This window comes from Wolffia australiana, chromosome 1 (genome assembly GCF_029677425.1).
Source record: "Wolffia australiana isolate 7733 chromosome 1, ASM2967742v1".
Lineage (NCBI taxonomy): Eukaryota > Viridiplantae > Streptophyta > Magnoliopsida > Alismatales > Araceae > Wolffia > Wolffia australiana.
In genome coordinates, this window is record NC_135835.1 from 11,006,015 (window position 1) to 11,021,209 (window position 15,195).

A 15,195-nucleotide genomic window follows, 5' to 3' on the forward strand; every position below is an offset into this window, starting at 1 on the left:
AATGTATTAATTCAAAAACTGTAGTAGCAGAAGAGTCAGTTAAAGGATAAGTGGTTCTTTTGTGTTTAGCAAGTTGACATACATCACACACAAAATGATCCATGCATAATCCGTGACAAAGCTCTGGAAAGAAAGTTTGTAGGAGATGAAATGATGGGTGACCCAACTGTCGATGTAGCAACCAGACTTGGTCTTCTTTAGAAGATAACGATACAGTGTTGGATGTAGGAGCCTCCCCTGCAGCAGGTTCCAAGCATGTGTTGTCCTGTTTGGAGGAGTGCAAGTGGTATAAACCGTTCGTGATTCTAGCTTGCCCATGCTTCAGGCCCTTGACCTTATCACACAAAAATGCATCAACTCCGTCAAAAATCAGCTTATAAGAGGAGTTTTGGGCTAATCGTTGAACAGAGATTAAATTAACACAAAGTTGTGGTACATGCAGGACATTAGTGAGGGTACTTAGTGGGTCTAGGTCTATACTACCTATTCCAGCAACTGTAAGAAGCATGCCATCTGCTGTTTGTAGCTTCTTAGAGGAATGACACACATTATAGGTTTTAAAAACTGAACTCAAGTGAGTCATATGATCAGTTGTGCCGGAGTCTAAAATCCAGATAGGAGAATTTCGAGGTACGTTACTTACAGTTGAGAGGCATAGGGAGTTACCTGAAGAAGCCATTGAAGTGGACCCAAGAATTTCAGTTGCCTTGAGCTTGCTCTGAAGTTGATGTAGTTCCTCTTTGAGTCGTTCAATGTCCTGAACCGAGGTGTGCTGTGGAGCCGTCCAGCTCAGCGTGGTAGTCTTGCTCATCTTCACCGTAGCTCTGATACCATGTCAAGGGGAGAGAACCCTAGGTCGAGAACCAGATGGTGGAGAAGTTGAGACAAGAAGATAGAAATCGAGAGTGAAAAAATAGACGCATACTTCCTCCGTTTAGGGCACACATTGTTTATATACATAATAATGGGCCTAAACACAAGTGGCCCAGGACGAAGTCCTAACGGCTAGTTTCTTTAACAGAACAAAATATGCACGCAGCAGAGTCAGCTGACGAATCAATAACCGAGAAGAACTCACCCAACCACGCCGCTTTAGAGTCGGCGGTGGACCAAGAGACCACGGAGGCCCTTCCCAACTGTGCTGCAGCCGAGTCAGTGGGCAATCAAACAATCACAGAGGACCCTCCCAATTGTGACTCCACAGAGCCTGTCGGAGAACAAACAGTGGAGGACCCTGTGACAAACCACAGGGCTAAAGAGCTCGCACTGAAGATCGAACTAAAGCTGGCACAGGGCAGTGAGGGTGGTGAGGATTGTTCTCCATGAAGTGTATCTCATGGAACGTTCATGGACTCCGCGACAAAAATAGGCGTGGAGTAATGGGTAGGTATCTGAGAGAATGGGGGGCCACTGTGGCATGCCTACAGGCAACAGGCAACCATGTTTGAAAAGCGTGAGTGGAATGGAATACATTGGGGAGGGGCTTTCTTGAAGGTTTTTTGGTGGTCAATGCCATAGGGAGGTCAGGGGGTGGACGGGTCAGTTTGCTGCGGCAGTCAAGTTAAAACGTAGGAATGACAATTTTGAAATGGTCGTAGCTTCGGTCTACGGTCCAACCAGTGGTTCACGGAGAAACGACCTATGGAGAGAGTTGGCAGATCTAGTGGGCACCTTCCACGAGTACCCTTTACTGATAGGAGGTGACTTTAATGTGACATTGGCGCAGGACCGACCAAACAAAGCGGGAGGAGAGACGTCAATTCAGAGGCTTTTGGGCTTTCATTTCAGAGTATTTACTCCACGAAATGGGACCGACCGATTGCACATATACATGGAGAAGCAGAATGGGCCATAACAGGTTGTCGAGAGTAGACCGATTTTTATGCTAAGTGGAGCTGGCAGAACGTTTCCCACTAGCAGACCTAAGATCTCTCCCAAGGCCACTATCAGATCACACTCCCATTTTGTGGGCTGGAAACGAAGCAAACTGAAGGCCCACCTATTTCAAGCTACAAGAGGCTGGCTTCAAAGACAAGATAGCGAGAAAGTGGTCAGCACGGACCCAACTCAGATCCGAAATGGAAACACTTGCAGCAAGAATTCATGGGCTGACGCACCATCTTGTGGAGGTAAGCGCATCCACGAGAACAGAAGGCAATCCAGAAAAGAAGCCTCGCATAGGATCAAAGTTTTGGATGACCTGGGGGATACTCGATTTCTGGAAGAAGATGAAGCCCATGAGCGAAGCAAATGGAGGGGTGTGGTCGCCGAAGAAGACAAGAAGCTGGAGATGGACTGGAGGCGAAGGTCTAGACAACTGTGGCTTAAGGCAGGGGATGTGAACACAAGATTCTTCCATCTAGCTGTTAATGAGAGGAGAAAGATAAACAACATTCAAAAGCTGATGGTGGGAGGCCAGGAACATGTCGGACCAGAACTGGTGGGTTGTGCCGCTGCCGAACACTTCTGCTCGTTCTACAAAAAGGGACGGCGTAACAGTTGGGTGTGGTGTGGTAAGGGTGCACGAATGTTGAACCCGGCTAGCAAGGTAGAGTTGATCCGCCCTTTCTCAGAGGAGGAGATCGAGGCAATTAAAGAACTCAATGGCGAAGGGGCGCAAGGCCCAGATGGTTTGCCGGTATTCTTTACAAAGCTTTTTGGCCAAGGGACGGGCAGTATGGAGAGAATCAATCAGGCATACCGTTTTCTCCTTCCAAAGACACACGGCACAGATAAAATCGAGGATTACAGACCAATCTCGCTGTCCAACTCTATCTACCTAATTATTGCAAAGGGTTTGGCGAACAGGCTGAGAGTAGTGATCGGAGAGCTTGTCGGGCCCTCTCAATCAGCATTCATACCGGGCCGCTTACTATTGGATAGCGCAGTCGCAGCAGGAGAGATAGTCGCTTCATGGAAAAGGCACGGGACCAAGGGGTTCATGTGGAAAGTTGACTTCGCCAAAGCATACGACACACAGATTGGCATTTTCTTTGGGCATCAATGAAGAGACAAGGCTTCCCGAAGGAATGGATTACATGGGTAAAAAGATGCATAACTTCACACTTATTCTCAGTGTTGGTGAATGGGAGGCCAGAAGGAGAGCGTATACAACCGCAAAGGGGGTGTAAGGCAAGGTTGCCTGCGTGACCCCTTACTTTTTGTCCTTGCGGCAGATGCACTCGTCTCTTGCACCAACCTAGCAAGCTCCCACGGTCTCTTAAAGGGATATCAGACAGCAAGCCACCCCGAGGGTATTCCGCTACTGCAATACGCAGATGACACCATTTTTCCTATTGAAGGCTCGGTGGAGGAGGCGAAAAACTTGTCCACCTTACTAGATCTATTTGCAGACTTCTCTGGCCTACAGATCAATCAGGCTAAATCAGCTTTTGTGGGTAGGGGCCTCTCTCAGGAGGAGGCATCGCAATGCGCAGAGGCGCTTGGTACACCACTTGGAAGCCTACCTATGAGATACTTGGGCCTGCCACTGACCGCAGGAAGAATGACTAAGGTAGATTGGCAGCCGGTGGTAGAGAAGGTTGAGAGACGACTAGAAGGCTGGTAAGTCAGGGTGCTGCCTGGAGGAGGTCGACTAGTGCTAGTGAGGCGGGTCCTGTCATCAATTCCCATCTTCCACCTCTCGGTGTTCAAGATGCCAGTAGGAATCACTCAGAGGCTCGAAGGCCTGATGCGTCGTTTCCTATGGAAAGGCGCTGGGCTTAAGGAGGGTCGAGGGCTGGCGCTGGTGGCATGGGATATAGTCTACAGATCTACCAAACAAGGAGGCCTGGGGTTCTCCATCTAAAATGCATGAACACAGCACTACTAACAAAGTGGATAGCACGGATTATGCACCCTTGGGAAGACCTAGCCATCCAAATTTTGGGCGACAGCTATGGTCGGAGTTTAAACTTGGATGAGAAAGCAACCCCAGGCAGAGGAATGTCGCCTTTCTGGCAGGGCCTTAGACGGATTTTCTACTAAGTTAAAGACTTTTTCACTACCCGACTTGGCGACGGCTCCCTATTTCGCTTCTGGAGAGACCCATGGTCTTCAGACGGCCCATTCAAGGAGGCTTTTCCTCGGCTCTATGCGCTGGCCAGATGCCCCGATGCCACAATGGCAGAATGTTGGGACAATATATGGAATCCAACGGTAGAAGGTGCTGTCTCAGATCAAAGGGTGGCAGACTTCTTAGGCATGCAACAAGCTTTGTCTCAGTGCCGGCCAAGACATGGCGAACAAGACGGATGGACTTGGACAGACATTCCCTTTTCTGTTCGGAAGGCCTACATGATGCTATGCTAGGGAACGGAGGATCAATCAACAATCCAGGCATGTCAGGCCATTGGGCGCCTCAAGATTCCATTAAAGGTTAAGATCTTTGGTTGGCTCTTACTACGCAAGAGGCTAATGACACACGTATCCTAATACCTCTGCGACATGCACTCTATGCACAAATGGTGACGAAGACTGCAATCATTTATTCTTTGAGTGCCCAATTGCCCGTTCGATCTGGGCTACCCAAGTGCACTTGGCGCCGAATGTAATGTTAGAGGAGATGTTTTGGTTGTTCATAAGGCAAGAGGGCTCTAGGAGGAGGGAAGAGGGAGGTCGAGCATTGACAGTGCTCTGGGCGATATAGCTACACCGAAATGAGGTAGTATTTAGTGGGCGCAAGGTGTCCAAGGACGGGCTAGCCCACGAGGTCGAGGGTCTCATGGCATCCTGGTTTGCTAGAGGGGTAAACAGTTAAGAGAGAGGTTGGCCAGGTGGTGAGGAGAGTTTTAACTATCTCCACATGTAACTCCGGGTAGTTACCGCTTTGTTGGATGACCACCTTAAATCACTTTTCAAAAAAAAAAATGCACGCCATCCTATGCTCCTTCAGCTCCTCGTTTGCTTTCTGTTGGCCACTGAACTCTAGGTTCCAATAGCTTGCGGATATGGTCCTTCTGTAGGCGTTTTATGAGAAATGCAATCCATAATATAGAGCATTCACTCTTAAATCTTGGTTTAGCCTTCCGTTATAGGACTGTTATTTTGTTTCTTGTCAATTTTTTTCCTTACCCTCTTGATCATAATACTGTGCTGACATGTCCATGAACCTTCAGTTCATAGAGCATATTTGATTGATGATATGATCCCTAATCCCCACAAAGGGGTAGCTGTGTCTTTTTCCTTGAGCACATTTCTTTTTAAATATGGTGCCCTCCTAAAAAGGAGGGCAATCAGAGAAGTGTTTGTAATTGGATGTACTCATCTTTACTTCCCTCTATGCCTGAAACCCATCCTTCCCCCTGCCAAACCCAGCTCTCATGGTTGTTCACCTCTTCATCTTCTCCTCAGACCGCTCGTCCTCCGTCGATCTCTATCCTCTCCGCTTCCCCTCGACCATTTTTGTCCTCTTCAGCCCGAAAAATCTCTTTATCGTCATATTAGATTGGAGATGATATGTCCTGATTGTGATCTAATCAATTGACATGATGTTTACTTCCTTTGGTTGTGCATCTAGGGTTATTTATTCTTTTTGTTTCCTTGGTCAAAAAGTTGACCCACCTTATTTAGGCGAGCGACCTCCCAATGCTTACATGACTTTTCTGGTCTACATGAGATCTCAGACTTTGTCAAAAAATTTAGACTAGTTCGTCACACTTTGGATTGCAAAAGCATGCCAAAAACAAGTGCTAGCTATGAGCACCGTTGGTTGAAATTATCTTGGCTCTGAATCCAACAGAAATGATGAAGTTACACAAATGTAACAGTTATGAATGCCTGTGGCATTGAATCTTATCCTGCATACCCTGCATGACCCAATTATCTGGAGGTCAGGTTAATTTTGCTATCAATTTGATTCATCAAAATGATTTCTTAATCTAGCAATGTCAAAAAAATTCACTCAAAACAACAATGTGAAACACATAATTACATATTACACTTCAGAACAACTATACTTGACCATTTAACGACCATACTTGACCAACTTTGTTCTTTCCTTTTTGTTGTTTTAGGTCTCTTTTTAAATGTAGAAAGAGACGAAAGTACAAGTTACTGAACACAAAGTTGTAGATATTAATATGGCTGTCATTTCATTTGTCGTTCCTTTTTACGTAGTTCCACAATCAGGAACGATGGAGTCCAAAATATGTGAGATGATCTCTATTATAAATTTATTGCACTAAACTTGGTTTTGTGAGCTTATATTTGCCCTTTTTTTTGGTATCTTAGCTACAGTCAGAAGCTATTGTTTGAATCAGAAAACCACACTAATGTTCGTGCTGGTTGTGAAAACATGGTTTGACAAGGATGCCCTCTAGATCCGCTGCTGATTGTCTTGGCTGAAAGGTTGCTGAAAGGTTTTCAAACCCCCAGTTTCCCGGCAGGTATCCCTCTTCTGCAATATGCGGATGATACCTCTTTTATAGAGGGGCTGAGAAGGAAGTGAAAAACCTATCCATCCTGCTAGACCTTTTCGCGAACTGTTTGGGACTACATATTAATCACGCCAAATCAGCCTTCGTTGGTTTTGGATTATCGCAAGAGGAGGAAGCCCTATGTTTCAGAGCCTTGGGGACACCTAGTGGTATGCTTTCCATAAAATATTTGGGTGTGCCATTGACAAGATGTCGCATCAAATCCTAAAATTGGCACCCAGTAGTGGAGAAGGTAGAGCGGAAGTTGGAGGGACGGCAAATCAGATTGCGGTCGAGGGGAGGACGATTGGTGCTGCTGCGACATGTGTTATCAGCGATACCCATTTTCTACTTCTCGGTGTTGAAACTACCTGTGGAGGTCAAGAAACGTTTTGAAGGTATGATGAGAAGATTTTTATGGGAAAGTTCATGATTGGAGGAAGGGAGAGGTAAGGCTCTCGTTTTGTGGGATATAGTGTGCAGACCAGTTCGCTTGGGAGGCTAAGAAAATTACAAGATCTCAACCTAGCATTACTGGCCAAGCGAGTGTGCACACTTATGGGACAGGATACAGCTATGGCTATACGGGTTTTGAAAGACATTACGGGTTTTGAAAGACATTGATGGCTTGAACTAAGACTAGGAGGTTAATGGAAATCCAGTCCAAGCAGCTTCCGCATTCTGGCAAGGGCTGAGGCATGTATTTCCTCAAGTGCAAGATTTCTTTGAAGCCAAGCCAGGGGATGGCACATCACTCCGGTTTTGGCTAGACCCATGGCCCCCCAAGGCACATTCAAGACTGAATTCCGTGCCTGATTGCCCTTGCACGAAACCCCCCCATGCCACTGTTAGAGAGTGCTGGGATGGCACATGGACTCCATGCCTTGGAGACACCCTATTAGACCAAAGAGTGGAAGAGTATATGAGGATGCGACAAACCCTAATACACCAACACCCGCTAGGAGGGACACATTACGAGTGGGACTAGATAGGCGCATCCTTCTCTGTTTGGGATGCTTATGTGAAGCTCAGCCACATATATATAGAAGAGGAACCAAGGTTCCCCCATGCGTGTCACATCATATGGTGACAAAAACTCACCCTTACGGTGAGATGTTTCTGTTGGCTGCTCCTCTGACGAAGACTAGAGACGAAGGTTGTACAGAGAGATGACTCTTAGAAGCTTTGACGAGACTATTTGTTGAACTGGGGTTGTTAGTTGAAGTGGCATTTTACCTTTTCTGAATGGGTTTCTCTAGATTGGCTCCAGCTTCATCCTGTGGCAAAGCTTGTGAAGAGCACTAAAATAGTTTGTGTTATCTTTGTTGTGCAAAGAATTTGGACACATTGGCATTGTAGTGTTCTACCTACATAAGTGAGGAAGAGATGCTATCAGCATGATGATTTGCAGCACCATTAACTAGCACAATGTGTGTGCAACAATCCTTTTCTTCTTTGATGGTGAAAATGGGAAGAGAATTTTCTACCAGTCAAAGTGTCACATACAGGTGGTGCCGAATCATGCAAACGTGTAGCTTAAAACAAAATTCTCTGGTCTGGTTGTGGCTTTGATGGCTGGGAAGTACATTAGGAAAGTCTGTACTCCGAAAGGGTATCTAGACTTACAGGGTTGTGCTGGGATAGCTGAGTAATGGTAAGATGAGGTTGAGTGCTGCGAGTTCGAATTATCCATTAAAAAAGTCACGTATATGCAGCCTCGCAATTTAACAACACTAAGGGATGGGGTACTTAATGGGCAAGATAAATGGAGACGCCTGTTTGCTGCACTCTGGGCCATGTGGCTGCACCGGAACAAGGTCATCTTCAAAGGATATGAGACCTCACTGGGCAATGTGGAGAGCTTAGCCTTGTTTAGGTGTAGAGGGAGATGAACGAAGGGTGTGGGGGACTGCCTGGGTCTAGGCTGTATTTATAATTTTCTATTTATAAATTTATAAGACCACCAATCTCGGGTGGCATTCCCCTACTTAAAAAAGTTTAAGAGCATTTTATTTTTGTTTCTTCCTCCCATGTGCTCTATTTAAATGGAAAAGGCAAATTTGTAACTCTCAACCTCATGTTACTTTATTCTACTTTAAACCTGCGATGAAATACTTCATTTGCTAGATTGAGTGGTAATGTGATACAGACTCGGTGGAGATCCAATAAAAGAAAACTCAAATAGAATGATACCGCTTGAATGAAACCAAGGAGAACATATAGGCGATATCACTTTCCAAGAACCAAAAATGCCATTGAGTGACAGTATCCACAGTACAATTTTTTTTTCTTTGAAATATAGAAGGGGTGAACACGCTTGACTGGGGATTCCTTGACAGAACTAAAGGTGTCACGTGGAAGGTTGATTATGCTAAGGAATATGTGTTGAATCGAGTCTCTCTCTCTCTCCCTCTCTCTCCCTCTCTCTCTCTCTCTCTCTCTCTCTTTCTCTTTTTTCACTTTATTTCTTTCTCCATTGTGAGTGGGCCACGTTCTATTAGTGGCCCACGTGGGAGTTGTTTCCTATTATTCGAATTTCACTTAAGTAAAATCCCACGTGTGAGCCTTTAAGTGACTCACACGTGGGACCTTGTAATGGGGCCTCTTAAAAGGCCCCAAGCCCTAGCCGTCAAAAACACTTCTTTGTTTTTGTTCTTTTTAGTCTACAAGACTGTGTCTCAGGCGCCGCCCTTGGCTGGAGCTTCTCCTCTCCTCAACATCTCTCTATTTCTCCCAAACTAACATGGTATCAGAGCATCTCTGATCCTCGAAGGGCTCATCAACTGGAGCAGATCAAGTCGTTGTTGGAGGTGTTCCCTGTTGCTGTTAGCTCGTCTCAGATTTCCTCAAGCTCTGTCTGCAATGCCAAACAATGGCGATGAAATTTTGGCTACTGTTGATGAAGGACTGAGTGGAGTTAGACAAGGAGAGTCTGACTCTCCTCAAGTTCAAGATGCTGGTCGTCCTAACTTTATTTTTCCCCCACCAGAAGTCAAGTTTGATGGGGGAAATATGTTTGAGTGGTCCAAGATGGTCACTCTCACTCTGTATGGATGCCAGCTGGGAGACCACTTGACAGATGATCCAAGAGCTGCATCGGATCCAGAGTACAAAAAATGGAGGGCTGAGGAATCTCTGATCCTCAGCTGGATGCTCAGATCGATGACACCAGAGATGCGGCGAGATTTCCTCTACTGTGATACAGTAAAAGAAATGTGGGATGATATTCAGAAATACAGTGAAGAACAGAGTCATGACTGGAGGATTTACGAGTTAAATGTCCAGGCGACTCAAGCACGTCAAGGGACGGACAATGTACTTCAGTACTCCTCAAAACTGAAAGCAGTCTGGAGAGAAATTGACTACTTGTGGCCCACTCACAACCCACAGTCAGTGGAGCGGCAGTATATTTTGAAGCAGAGATTATTTACTTTTCTGATGGGTCTCAATCCCACGTATGAATCTGTGAGGAGCCAGCTCCTGCACAGAGAAAAATTGCCTAGTCTGGAAGAAGCTATTGGAGCAATCAGACAGGCAGAGAGTCGACTGCGTGTTGCCTCTGATCCTCAGACTCAAAATTCCGCTGCATTTTTATCAAGGAAGCCAGAGGCTAAAGCGGCTCCAAATACGAGCTGGCCCACTCGTCCCACGCCACCTAACTCGACTGCTTCACCAGAAGGGAAGACAGTCGTGATGCACTGTTCTGCGCCTACTGCAAAAGGCGTCGACATACTAAAGAGAATTGTTGGAAGCTAGCATGGAAGAATCAGAACGCAGGGAAGAAGGCTTATGTATCTACTTCCCAACCACAAAACTCTGGAGCAGCCGGGAGTCAAGCAGTTGAAGAAGTGCAAGAAAAACTCAGCTCTACCTCATTGGCAAAGTCAGGTAATTCCTCTCCCCATGATTGGATTGCCGATACTGGGGCAACAGATCACATGTCCCCAGATGCGTCGCAATTCACCGAGTATAGCCCTGCTGAAGTGCCACATAGCGTCCAAACCGCTGGAGATGGTTATCTGTCAGTAAAGGGAGTTGGAAAGATTCGGTTCCCCTTGGGCTCCTCAAAGAAGTCTTACATGTAGAGGGCCTAAGGACAAACTTGATATCTATACAAAAAGTAGTTGATGATTTGGGTTGCCAATTTATTCTGGACAGTGATGACTGTTTTTTGTATGACAAGGTCTCCGGGAGGAAGATTTCGTCCTTTAGGAGGGAAGGTGGCTTACTCATCCTTGATGGCTTGCCTCGACAGTGCATGGTGTCACAACATACGATCACCAAGGAGGAAAGGGTGATCCGTCTACATCAACGGATGGGACACCCTCCTTTTGACTTACTTAAGACTTGTTATCCTCTATGTTTAATGGGATTTTAGCTGAAAAATTGTTTTGTGAGGCCTGTTGTATGGCCAAACTTCGAAGAACTACTTTTAAATTTATGGATGATCGCTGCTCTTCCCCGTTTGATTGTATACACAGTGATGTTTGGGGGCCCTGCCCAGTGGAGAGTTTAACGGGCAGCCGTTATTTCATTGTGTTTGTTGACGACTGCAGTCGGGCGATGTGGCTATACTTGCTGAAATCTAAAGCAGAAGTGCCAACAGTAATTATCGAATTCTGCAGTTTAATTCAGAATCAGTTTGGGAAGAAGATCAAACGTTTTCGATCTGATAATGGAACTGAGTTCCTCAATGCCGAAGTTAAGTCGTACTTTATGAGCCAGGGGATTATACATGAGACGTCATGTGTCAACACCCCTCAGCAAAATGGGCTAGCTGAGAGGCGTTTGGGTTACACATTGGCCACTGCCAGGTCACTATTATTTCAAGCAAAGTTGTCCAAGAAATACTGGGGAGAGGCGGTACAGACAGCAGCCTATCTGATAAACAGAATTCCTATGAAAGTCATTGATCTTAACAGTCCCCTGGATCGACTACGAGAATCTTTTCCGAAAGTTCGTCTGTTCTCTGGACTTCCTGCTCGAGTATTCGGATGTGTGGTGTATGTGCATCAGAATTTAGGCAAACTTGACCCACGAGCAATCTGTTGCATATTTGTTGGATACTCTGGGACTCAAAAGGGATATAGGTGCTTTCACCCTCCTTCAAGAAGATTCTTTGTGTCGGCAGATGTGGTGTTTAACGAGACAGAACTGTACTCCACTGCTGACAATGTGTCTGCGACAACCCAGACTGAACAAGGCTCACACGTATTTGAATTTCTACGTCATTTGACTCCTGATCAAACCCATTGTTCTACTGACACTCCAGCTGGGGAGATCGAGGTCAACACAAGCGGGCAGATAGTTGATGATGCCGAAGATGAATTGATTCAGCCTTCGGATGAGCAGGGTGAACCAGCGGGAGCTATGGACAATCAAATTAATCCTGAGGAAGAATTGACCCAAGAAGTTCCGGAACACTCACTAGAAGATGCAGTTGCAGATACGAATGTAGAAGCACCGGATGATGACTCAGGTTGGCCTATAGCATTGAGGAAGGGAGTAAGGTCGTGCCGAGCTAAGGCGAAGTACCCGATCAGCCATTACGTGAAATATGAAAGACTGAGCAGTCAGTATCGGAGTTTTCTCACTCTGCTGGGTGAAATTGTTGTTCCAGACAGAGTCGAGGATGCCCTCCGAGATCCGGGTTGGAAAGCAGCTATGGATGATGAAATGTATGCTCTCATGAAGAATGACACTTGGGAGATTACTTCCCTGCCCAAGGGAAAGAAGGCAGTGGGATGTCGATGGGTGTTCACACCCAAATTTCTGGCAGATAGAACGTTGGAAAGGCTCAAGGCCAGACTAGTGGCAAAGGGTTACACACAAACAGAGGGAATTGATTATGGTGAGACATTCGCGCCAGTAGCAAAGTTTAACACCGTCCGAGTCTTGATTGCACTTGCAGCTAAGTGTGATTGGGAAATTTTTCAGTTTGATGTGAAGAACGCATTTCTCCATGGAGAGTTGGAAGAAGAAGTCTATATGCAGCTTCCCCCGGGATATCGATTGACAGAAAAACCAAATCAAGTATGTCGACTGAAGAAGGCTCTGTATGGGTTGAAACAATCACCGAGGGCATGGTTTGGACGCTTCACCAAGGCCATGGTAGAATTGAATTACTACCAAGCTAGAGGAGATCATGCTCTCTTTATCAAGAAGGGAGCAGGTGTAGCAGTTACTGTTCTACTAGTCTATGTGGACGATATACTTGTTACTGGTGGAGATATAGAAGAAATTGATCGGTTGACCAAGGCACTGTCCAAACAATTTGATATGAAGGAACTTGGACCATTGAAGTATTTTTTGGGTATTGAGGTTGCATACTCCAACGAAGGTATTTCTCTCAGCCAACATAAGTATACGTTGGATCTACTGCAGGAAACTGGGCAATTGGGGTGTAAGCCAGCGACAACCCCCCTTGATATTAATGTAAAGATTGGAAAAGGAGATGATGGAGCGGCGGTAGACAAACATCTTTATCAAAGGTTGATTGGGAAACTGATTTACCTCAACCATACAAGACCAGATATCTCGTATGCTGTCAGCCTATTGAGTCAGTTCATGAGTGAGCCATATGAAATTCATTTGCGAGCAGCTTACAGGATTCTGGCATATTTGAAATTCACTGTTGGACAAGGACTTCTATTCACTCGTGAAGGAGGTCTGACGTTAGAAGCCTATACTGACTCTGATTGGGCCGGGTTGGTGATTGATCGTCGCTCTACATCCGGTTACTGTACACTCTTGGGTGGTAGTTTGGTCACTTGGAGGAGTAAGAAGCAGAAGGAAGTCTCTCTGTCTAGTGCGGAAGCTGAACCCGAGCACTTGCCGGGTGTCTCAGAATTTCGCTGGTTGAAGCATTTGTTGGAGGATATTGGATTATATGATGGTGAAGGAATCAAACTCTACTGTGACAATCAGTCTGCCCTTGCAATTGCCAGAAATCCTGTTCAACATGACAGGACCAAGCATATGGCCATTAATCGGCATTATCTTTCGGAGAACATTGATCGGGGAATCATTCGACCAGAGTACATTCCATCCGTCAACCAAAAAGCCGACATCTTCACCAAGCCTCTGCCTGGTCCGAGATTTCAACAGTTAGTGTCCAAGCTAGGCATGGTCAACATCCACACCTAGCTTGCGGGGGGGTGTTGAATCGAGTCTCTCTCTCTCCCTCTCTCTCCCTCTCTCTCTCTCTCTCTCTCTCTCTTTCTCTTTTTTCACTTTATTTCTTTCTCCATTGTGAGTGGGCCACGTTCTATAAGTGGCCCACGTGGGAGTTCTTTCCTTTTATTCGAATTTCACTTAAGTAAAATCCCACGTGTGAGCCTTTAAGTGACTCACACGTGGGACCTTGTAATGGGGCCTCTTAAAAGGCCCCAAGCCCTAGCCGTCAAAAACACTTCTTTGTTTTTGTTCTTTTTAGTCTACAAGACTGTGTCTCAGGCGCCGCCCTTGGCTGGAGCTTCTCCTCTCCTCAACATCTCTCTATTTCTCCCAAACTAACAATATGACATGCTTGACTGAGGATTCCTGTGGGTGTCAATGAAAATGAGGGACTTCCCGAAAGAATGGGTCACATGGATGAAAAAATGCATCACAACACATTCCTTCTCAGTGTTGGTGAATGGAAGGCCGGAAGGCGGGCGTATACAACTGCAAAAGGGGGCGAGGCAAGGAGCCAGCTCGCACCCCTACTTTTTTCTGCTAGCGGCAAACGCACTCGCCACATGCACTCATCTAGCATGTACACACAGTCTTCTGAAGGGTAATCAAACCGCTAGTGTCCCTGGGGGTATCACGTTACTACAGTACGTGGACGACAGTACTATATTTGTAGAAGGCTCTGTAGAGGAGGCAAAAAACCTGTCCACGTTACTCGACCTATTCGTGGACTTCTCGGACCTACGCATCAATCAGGCTAAGTCTGCATTTGTGAGCTGTGGCCTTGGAGGAGGCTCAATGTGCAGAGGCGCTGGGAACACTGATCTGTAGCCTCCCTATGAGATATCTGGGTCTGCTGTTAACTAAAGGACGGATGACTAAGGTGGATTGGCTGCCGGTAATAGAGAAGGATGGTTAGCCAAAGTGTTGTCTAGTGGCAGTAGGTTGGTGCTACTGAGGGCGGTCTTGTCAGCAATCCCTACATTCTATATCTCTGCATTCAAGATGCCTGCTGGAATCGACCAAACACTCGAAGGCTTGATGAGATGCTTCCTCTGGAGAGGCACTGGTACCGACCATAGTCGAGGGCTCGCACTAGTTGCATGAGATACCGTTTGCAGGCCCACCAAACATGGCGGACCAGGAGTATGGCATATTCAAAGCATGAATACAGTATTACTAGCAAAGTGGGTGACAAGGATCATGCAACCAAGTGATGACCTCCCCATACAGATCTTGAGAGACAAGTATGGTCGGGGATTGAACTGGAATAAGAAAATAGTCCCAATCAAGGGAGCTTTAGCATTCTGGCAAGCCCTTAGACAAATCTTCCCCAAGGTTTGGGAGTTTTATTCCATCCCAATAGGCGATGGCTCTCTCTTTAAATTTTAGATAGACCCCTGGTCGTCGCATGGCCCCCTGTAAGAAGCATTGCCTCTGCTATTCGCACTCGATACAGAAATAGCAGGTGCTTTTCTTTGAGGAATCTTCCTCTTATTAATTGTCTACCAATTCCGTTTCTTTTATTTCTGACGCCCCTATGCTCTCCTATGGTAGGTCTTTGGAAGGATCATATCATAGTGGGATCCTTTATAGTTGTAATTTT

General features: G+C 46.0%; 1 protein-coding gene across 1 annotated transcript in view; it reads left to right on the forward strand.

Annotated features, from left to right (window-relative positions):
• EMB2771 (E3 ubiquitin ligase) overlaps positions 1–15,195 on the forward strand; it is a 73,723-nt gene that overhangs the window by 35,452 nt on the left and 23,076 nt on the right. The window lies entirely within an intron of this gene.